This window comes from Malus domestica, chromosome 03 (genome assembly GCF_042453785.1).
Source record: "Malus domestica chromosome 03, GDT2T_hap1".
NCBI lineage: Eukaryota > Viridiplantae > Streptophyta > Magnoliopsida > Rosales > Rosaceae > Malus > Malus domestica.
In genome coordinates this window covers 14,661,966-14,672,090 of record NC_091663.1, presented here as the reverse complement: position 1 = coordinate 14,672,090, position 10,125 = coordinate 14,661,966, and the positions used below count along the sequence as shown (strand labels likewise).

General features: G+C 42.6%; 1 pseudogene; it reads left to right on the top strand.

Moving 5' to 3' along the window:
* Positions 1 to 2,550, top strand: LOC103453514 (uncharacterized; annotated as a pseudogene).
* Positions 2,551 to 10,125: the final 7,575 nt, after the last annotated feature.

Sequence of the window (10,125 nt, the reverse complement as noted above, 5' to 3'; positions counted from 1 at the left end):
TAAATAAATGTTTTATTAAAGAAAGTCAATTTTATTAAAAAAAAATGATGAATACATATGTTTATGTATTTAAAAAAAAAAAAAGGGGTATATATATATCTCTAGGCCCAACAGCAACAAAGGGCACCAGCCCAGGCCCGGTTCTCTCTCTCAACCTGACAAGCCATCTCTCCAAAACCAATGAGCCCAGCAACAATTACAGGCCCAAACCCCAGCTTGTCTTCTTCTGCTCAGCGAGGATGCTCCAGCTCCGCCCACTACATCTCTCTCCACTCTAAAGATCGAGAAGCGGATCTCGTCGGTCCTGAAGCGCGAGGACTGTCGGCGACCTCCTGATGCTATTGTCACCTACAACGGCGAGATGCTGTTCAATCCTGAGAAGCTCTGCCCTCGTCCTCCTCAACATCGGCGAAGCCCGCCTCCTCCGTCGCTGAACCTCAACCTCAGCCTCAGCCAGTCCCAGTGCCGTCGCGTCTTGGACGTCTTTCTTCAGTTCGACCTCCACAACAAAACCGTCTCCGCCACCGGAATCAGACCCCCATCTCCAGCTGCTGCCGCTCGTCAGATCTATAGGTGACCATCACCGTCAGATCCAACCTACGAAGAACCATCATCCGCAGCCACAGCCGCCACTGCAACAGCAACCACAGCAACAGCAACCGCCGAATCAGAATCCGAGTCAACAACCGAGGCCTAATCCATGGAATACTTCCTTTTCTACCAGAGCATAGGGGCCCAGAGCGCCTGCTCCGCCTGCATCTTCGGTCGGATCGGCCCCGAACATCTCTCCTGATCCTGGTACTCTTGTTCCTGCAATGCAATCAATGGCAATTTCAAGTCAGACACCCTCTTCATCTTCTTTGGAAAAGGCGAGCAATCATGTGCCAGTGAAGCGGCCTGATCGTGGGGGGATGATAGCTATCCGAACTGCTAGGCTCCGCGCTAATCATTTTAATCTCAAGTTCAATCCTGAGAGTATTATAATGCACTATGATGTTGATGTTAAGCAATTATCCACGGATGACCCTTCGAATTTTCCATTGTTAAGTACATCATATGATGGTGAAAAGAACATATTCAGTGCAGTGCCGTTGCCCACTGGATCATTTAAGGTGGAAGTTCCTGAGGAAGAAGGCACGCGGTTCAGTTCGTACATTTTTACTATAAAGCTTGCAAAGGAGCTGCAGCTTTGCAAGTTGAAGGAGTACCTAAGTGGTCAGCTGTTGGATATCCCTCGTAACATATTACAGAGTATGGACTTGGTGATGAAAGAGAATCCAACTAGGCGCATGATTGCTTTTGGGCGAAACTTTTTCCCCACTGAATCTCATCCAAATGATGACCTTGGTTATGGTGTTGCTACCTTCAGAGGCTTTCAGCATGGCTTGAAGCTCACTTCTCAGGGTCCTACCTTGTGTCTGGATTACTCAGTCTTGGCATTTCATAAGCGCATGTCAGTTATTGAGTTTCTCCGACAGCAAATAAGGGGATTTACTTTAAATAATTTCCAGAGTTATAGGAGAGATGTTGAGGATGTATTGAAGGGATTGCAAGTTAACGTGACTCTCCGCTGTGACCCTCTTCCCAAAACCTTAGCAAACTGCACTTCTCTGTTCAGACTCCGAATCCAGAACAACCAAATCAACGGGTCGGTTCCGACTGGTTTCAGGTTATTACCCAATCTAACCTTCGTCAATTTGAGCGGCGACAATTTCACAGGCATGATCCCGGAAGATCTCGGCAATGCCGAAGCTCTCAGTTACTTGAACATTTCGCTGAACCCATTGCACTCAGTCCTTCCGTCAAACATCTGGCGCGCACCAAATCTGCAGATCTTCTCTGCTAGCTCCAGCCACCTCACAGAAAAAATCCCCGACTTCATCGGCTGCCAAAGCCTGTACAAGATCGAACTTCAACGTAACGACTTTAACGGCTCGAAATCCCCAGACGTGGAGATCCCATTGGCAGGGCACACCATGATGCATGACTTTGCGATCATCGAGAACTACGTGGTGATCCCGGACCAGCAGGTCGTGTTCAAGCTCGGAGAGATGATCACGGGTGGGTCCCCCATGATCTACGACAAGAGCAAGATGTCGCGGTTCAGAATTCTTAAGAAGAATGACGTCAACGCCGACGACATCATCTGGGTCGACTCCCCCGACACGTTCTACTTCCACCTCCCGACACGTTCTACTTCCACCTCTGGAACGCGTGGAGGAGCCCGAGTCCGCTGAGGTCGTGGTGATCGGCTCCTGCAGGACGCCGCCCGACTCGATCTTCAACGAGTGCGACGAGAACTTAAAGAACATGCTGTCCGAAATCCAGCTCAATTTGAAAACCGGCGAGTCTAGTCGGCGAGCTATCTTGTCTGAATCGGATGATGTGAATTTGAAGGCCGTAAAAGCTGAAAAGTCACGGTGCTGGTAGAGATCATAGAGGTAGGGTCGCAGCGGCAGAATGACATATTGGTGGCAATTTTTGTTGCGGTTGGAGTTGCAAATTCAGGACCGTTTGATAAAGATGAAATCTGCAAGTTTGTTCTTGCAGTTGCTCACCACAGGCAGACACCTGAGCTCTGCCGTTCTCTTGGTTTAACACACAAAATGCCAGGACTTGTTGAATCAATGGTCTGCGGTGGGAAGAAAATTGATGAAGTACGCTTTATTCATGTCTTCCAGCTTACTGAAGGATGATGTTAATGCAAAAGAGCTTGTTGCACTGAAAGCCGTAATAAGGTACGTTCAAGAGTTCAAGCTTGAGGCTGATTACCCCCTTTATCCACTACAGAAAAGGGTTCATCAATTAGAGCGATCCAAAGCTGATAAGAAGAGAAGTAATGAATTTAAAAGCAGCAAAAAAAAAAAAATCAGTGGAAGATGGCAAGGCGGGCAGGAAGAAGCTCAGGCTCTCCGGGGATCAGTCAGCTATCTCTACTCTTCCACCTTCTCTCTCTCTCCTCCGCATCACTATCTCTTCAGGTCACTCCGAGGTAGTGAAGCTGATGTTTGATGCTGATAAATTAACAAGTGTGGTAAACAGCACGGATGAAGATGGACGGCGGTTGACCTGCCCGTCATTATGCTGCTAGTAAGGGATGGTTTGAGGTGACTCAGAGTTTGATCTCCCGTGGTCAATGATGAACAGGCTGCTGCTTCACCTTCGTTTTGCTCCCCGCCGTCGGTTTCCGAGTTGGGCTTGATGCTCGAATCACCCACGCTTCTCCAGGACGTCAAGCTCTAGCTGCTTCTGCACCTCCGCCATGACTGCTGCTTTTGAATGTGATTGACAAAACCCAAGTTTGTCAACTCACACCCAAAGGCCTTCTCTCCGTCAGTGACAAACAACAACGAAGAACTTCAATAAACCGCCGTCAAACGACTAGCCGGTCATGAAGCCTCGACTGCAACTCACCGTCCGTCGAGTTCCATCCCTACAAAGCACCACATATAAAGAAAAAAAAAAAAAAAAAAAAAAAAAAAAAAAAAAAAAGGTTTTCAAATGGTGACCAGCCACCGAAAGCAAAAAAAGAAAGTGATTGACAGGCATCATCCAAAAGGAAAGGATAAAAAAAAAAAGAAAAAAACAAGAAAGGCAGGTCATGGTGTATGCTATTATTAGCAATTATGAAAAAGGAAATAGATGATGGAGACATGAATAATTGAAGGCAAAGAAAGAAAGTGATTGACAGGCATCATCCAAAAGGAAAGGATAAAAAAAAAAGAAAAAAACAAGAAAGGCAGGTCATGGTGTATGCTATTATTAGCAATTATGAAAAAGGAAATAGATGATGGAGACATGAATAATTGAAGGGAAGAAAGCAGGGGGAAGACGACGAATTTCCGTCTAAAAAATAGGGAGTAAAAGAATAGTGCGCATCAAGTACCATCTAAATAAAACTAAAAAAAAAACAAAAAAAAAAAAAAAAAAAAAGGAGTAACACATCTTAGTCAGATATATGTTTTAGCACAACATACTGAATAAAGTAAAGCATGTCCATTGATATCTTAAAAAAAAAAAAAATTACAAGTATGTTGAAAAAAAAAAAAGAAAAAAAAAAATGAAGTCAAATCAAATTTACAGGAAGGGATCTTCAAGGATGATCAGGTGGCGCCTCATCACTCGGCGGAGCTCCAGAAAGACGAAGCACCAGAGATTGATTATCGGAGCTTCAACACTTGGTGAAGCGCTAGGGGACGAAGGCAGAAGTTGCCGCTGGAGTAACGTCACAAACCTCTGATGATCACTCTGAATCCGAACTTCGGACTCCTGCAATTGGTCAAGCTTCCTCTTCATGCTTGTTGAGTAATTAGTTGCGAGCATGTGCAACTCTTTATTCTCGTGCCTAAGCACCCTGACCTCTTGCCGAAGACTGGCCACCTCAGCCATCAACGACTCAACCTGACGAGATCGAGCAAGAAGGCGTTGGCCCATGTTTGAAACTGAACCTGCACATCGGACGCTGTAGGCCAGAGAGTCCTGAACAGCCAGTTCGTCGGACCGCCTGGAAAGCATCCTAGTGTCTCTAGGAGTGAGAAGATTTCTGGCCACCACCGAAGCGGTTGTATCGTTCATCATCATAGAATCCCCAACTGTAAGAGGACCATTGGGAGATACGAAGGACGGCTGCCAAATGTTGTTTGAAGAAGATATGTCATTATCTTCCCCGACATTCAAGTTAAGACGACGGTCAGAAGGGCAAGACATTTTCGAAGGTGTGAAGAAAAAGAAGAGGTCGGACAAATCAAGTTCTTAGAAGTGCAAGTAAGGAGCTTCTACAGGCGGAAAATTCAAGTATGCTTTGAATGTGATGCGTGCCTCTCTTTTAAAATCAGCACTTTCAGAAATCAAAGAGGCGAGTTTAGAAATCGAAGAGGCAAGCTCAGAGATCGAAGAGACGTCTGCTTTCTCAAAAGCTGGGCTGCTCAGAAACCACGGGCCGATCTCAGATATCGAAGAGGCGCCAGTCTTTTTCAGCCTCGTCAGCACTTATCACATGCACACTCAGCTTTGCGAAAATCACGGATAATTTGTCGAAGCGCCAATCTCATATATCGAAGAGGCGCCAGTCTTTTTCAGCCTCGTCAGCACCTGTCACATGCACACTTAGCTTTGCGGAAATTACGGGCAATTTGTCGAAGATTTCTGATAAAGAAGAAAGCGCGTAGAGCCATACTGATCAATCACTCAATGGTTGCCAACACGAGTGAAAGAATAGTACCTCTACAGGTATTAAAGAACTTCCTATAACTGTCCGCCTTCACCGTCCATAGCAAGGCAGACCTGCAAAAATGCCTAACCCTTCCTCATTTTCGAGAGTACACTCTCAGCAGAGCCTCTCGAAATACCCAGTTTTCTTCATCTCCTGGAGTACCTCTGCAAACAAATGACACCCAAAGCAAAAGTATCTCATATCACCAGGGTAGAAAGCAAGAGTATCTCATATCATGCTTTCTCCCTGTCCTTTCCTTTGTCTTTGTTCTTACCTGCAAATACAAGGATAAAGAAAGCAATATGTCGGAACCTCCACTCAAACTCCGGGCAAGGAACCGACTATCGGGAACCTTTGCCCGGTTGCTTACCTGGCTTTGCTCTTGAGTACTCGTCTTCAGTTGCTGATGTACTTCCGAAGAAGATGCCATATTTTCCCGGAGAACAGATAAGGCAAGTGAAAATGATACCTTGAAGCATGTGGAGACAACGTGCTGATTTCCTTCAAGATCAAGTCTCCCCTTCCTTGCACAATCAACCAAACCAGCAGAAGGAGTCTGAGATGAATCCAAGAGCTCGAGAAGTTTCAACAAACATATTGGCGGCACTATCGTCGAAGAACAAAGCCTCGCTGTGCAACGCTGTCAAATCGCCACCACTTATTCGAAAGCAAGAGTATTTTATATCATGCTTTCTCCCTATCCTTTTCTTTGTCCTTGTTTTTACCTGCGGACAAGGAGAAAGAAAGCAATCAGACAGCACTTGGTATCAAACTTCCGATCTGGAATCAACTGCTTGGAACCCTTCCCTGATTGCTTACCTAGCACTGCTATCGAAATACCCATTGTTTCAACATCTTATGCTTCTAGAGAAAATACCACGTCTGCCTGAAGAACAGATAAGGCAAGGGAAAATGATACATTGAAGCATGTAGAGACAAGCACAACAAAACACGAGTCGATTCATCTGTTACTTCTTCAAAATCAAAAGTATCTCATATCATTAGGGTTTCAATCACTCTGGGTTTGGTGGACCTGTTTTGACCCTCAAATTCTTGGGTCGACCCGCTAGACGTTGTGAGCTACATGTGCCGATTTACCACCCTTAAATCAAATCCTTAAAGATCAAGTCACCAACTGGAAGAAAAGCCCATCAATCTTGAAGATCATACCGTTGACCAAACTGCTCAGGTGTGAATTAGAAAGATTGAACAAAGCAACAAGTCATCACTTTCACCTCGTGCCTGCTTGCAATATGTTCGAGTCAACCTTCAAGAATCAAGCCTCAACAGCCCTTGAAGAAGTTTCTAGCCAAATTCAAGATAAAGCCTCGACGGCCCTTGAGGAAATCACAAGTCCGATTCAAGATTAAGTGTCTACCACCCTTAAATCAAAACCTAGTTCAAGAATAACCTGTGGAAAGTCAACAATTGGAGGAAACCAAAAAAGTCCTCCGAACCAGTTCAAGATCGAAGCTGTGGAAAGTCAACAGTTGGAGGAAACCTGAAAATCCTCCGAACCAGTTCAAGATCAAAGCTGTGGAAAGTCAATAAGCGCAACAAAATACGTGCCGATTCACCCATTACCAAAGCAAAAGATCATCTACCACATGAAGCTCCTTGTGGTCCAATTTCAACCTTCAAGATCAAGCCTCAACGGCCTTTGAAAAAATTTCAAACAAAGTTCAAGATCAAGCCCCAACGGCCCTTGAAGAAATCACCAACCCAGTTCAAGATCAAGCCTCAGCGTCCCTTAGATCAACATCTGCAGTAAGGGACTTCAAAACGCGTCTTCTGCACGTGACAAGCACATGTATACGACGCGCCTTGAAGTGGGGGCATTTGTAGACATCGAAATTTCGGTAAAATAAATGTTGATCAAAAAATTAAAATTTCAATGTTTATGTGTCACATAAATTTTACACATAGCATGTGAATAAACGAAAAAATCAAAATAAATCGGAAAAGTCATCAAACAGGACACATGTCAACACCTGGCAGAAATGATTTATTTCATCTAATTATTTAAATCCAAAAAATCAAGTTTTGGAATTCTATAAATAGGAGGCCAAGGCATTCATTTTGGGGACACCAATTCATAACCAATTCACTTCATACCACAACCTTGAAGCTTTGAAACTCAAAAGCTCCCAAGCAAATCCCGAAGGATCAAAAGAGCTCTCTTCGTTCTTCGTCAAATCCTCATTCAAGATCAAGCCCCAACGGCCCTTGAAGAACTTCCACTGATTCAAGATCAAGCCCCGACGGCCCTTGAAGAAAGTGTTCATCGTTCATCATCCGTTCATCCTAAGATAAGCCCCAACGGCCCCTTTGGATCAACAAACATCAACAAATCCACACATCCATTCTTCAAGATCAAGCCCAAAGGCCCTTGAAGATCCGTTCGTCAAGTTCAAGCCCAACGACCCTTGAAGATCCGTTCATCCGTTCGTCAAGATCAAGCCCCGACGGCCCTTTGGACAAACAACATCAAATCCACCCATTGCAAAGATAGAATCAGAGGCTAAATTTGTAGAAGAGATTGTAACCCCTAAATCATCAATACAAATATTATTTTGTACACGTGTTTCTTGTCTCGTTCATCGCAGAAATTTCCGTGTTCACATAAATTCCTTAAAATTGGAATGTAAAGACAATCTTTGGTTTTTCCAATTTCTTTGGTAGTTCATATGAGGAAGCAAGTACTATCTGCTTTCGCAGAGATCTATATTTTATTCACGTTCCGAATGTGAAGCACCTTTTCTTCTCTCATATATCTTCTACTTCTTATTAGTCACACTTTTACAACGATTGTAAAACATAGTTACTAATACGGAATCAAGCATTCAAGTAGAAGAACCAACTGTTTTGAACTATTCAAGAACAATTTACAACACCTTCGAAAGGTGTGTTCTTGACACTTGCAAGACATTTCTTGCAAATATCTCTTCCAATGTCCATCCTTTCATAAAGAAAGTTTGTTCCCTTGGAGTTAATTTTATCTTCTTCATTTGACTTCTCCTTTGACTACAATAGTCATGGTCCCTAAACTCCCACTATCTCTCTTGAACTTATTTCAATTGTGTTATACACATCAAACATTTTGGAGAGTATGTGTTTATTGTTCACTACATAGTTTACAATAAACTTAGTGAACCATTAGGATAGGGACACATAGGTGAAGCCCTTGCCTAGTTTCCGTCTCGTTAAGTGGTTTATCACTTCAACACTCAATGATTCAAAATCATCATAAGTCCATGTTAATGGACTATTTTTGTCAACCAACCATTATGTTCTAAACATAATTACAAACTTTCAAGAGTTGTACAAGGCAACTCTTATTTCTTCATACAACAAATTGTAAGTGAAGAATCATGGCACATTAAGTGTCCATGCCTTTGTGCTTTCTTCTCAAGTTCTTTGTTCATATAACAAAGAAACAAGCACTAAGTGTTTGCATTGACTAAGAGTTGTTCAAAGCAACTCCTATTTCTTCATACAACAAATTGTATTTGAAGGATTATGACATTAAAAGTGTTGTCCTCTTTATGATAGACCTTATCTAACATGTTCTTCCAATGATACATTATCAATAGGAAGATTGTGAGGATAAGACTACTTAGGTACATTTACAAGCCATTAAAGACAATCTATGGTTTTGTAGTACCAAGTACGGAAACTAAACTTTCGGTTTTTATTTGTCAAGTGTTGGATAGCGTTTGCAAATATATTGGTAAACAAATACATAACGAATATAAATTGATTGATTTTAAGCCATTTGATTCGGGTCTTTAAATCAAATAGCACCACCCACTATTTTTGGCAAATTCCATATCCCTCATTGGAATTCGAGAGTTTTGGAGGAAACTCTTAGTAGGGTATGGGAGACTCACTACTACCAAGCCCACCTCACAATGATATGATGTTGGCTAGCATTAATAATAATGAGAGAGTACGCTTACTCATTTGCATCTCTTGCAAGTACCCATCTTATTTGGCCTCTAGAGAATGTCACCTCACAATGATATGATGTTGGCTCCATTGCACTTAGTTAAGTCATTCCCACCATGCTTAGTTCGTGAAGGGGTTCAAGAATAGCCTCACGATGATACGATGTCGGCCATCCTCGTTGCCTACACTCACCTCATCAAGTATGTATATAGACTCCTCCTGAGTATAAGCATGCACTTTGCACTCCCCCATGATAGGGTGAAGGCGGTGTACAAGTCATAAACGATTGGAGCCTACCACGGTGGAAGGCCACGAAAGAGTGTTCAAAGCACTCTCACGCTTATCAACTTAATAATGGTTTGGTTGAGGGTTTTAGGTCTCATCACATATAAACATTCATTTTAATCTTTATTAAAACAATTTTGGTCCTATTACAACTATTGGTCCATTTGATTGTTTTAGTTGTATATAATACTCCCACTATGCTTATAAAACGGTTTTTAAAGCAAGAGTATATGATACTACTAACATAAACTTTGCATTCATTTGATGGACTATATAGTTGCCTTAGGGCCTTAGGATGATTATGAATCTTTTAATTAGATCCAACACGAGCCTTGTGTTGAATCTCGGTCTAGGGATGATGATTGATTTTAGTTACGCGTTTAATCACATTAAGGCGTGTTGTCTTAGGGGCGTTGGACCCAACTACTTCATTTTCATGCATATCAAATAAAGCAAGAAAGAAGTACTTCAAAGTAAAGGTGAGCTTATGCTCATTACAACATTTGCATAAATCAAATTACTTTAAAGTAAAGAAGAGCTTAAGCTCTTTTACAACATTTGATCAAATCAAATTACAACCAAAATCTAATCTACACATTCCCATGGTTCAAACAAATTTGAAACGGCCTTTCACATAGCTCAATTATCGTAGGCTTAGGTTCATAATCACCCTTTAATTA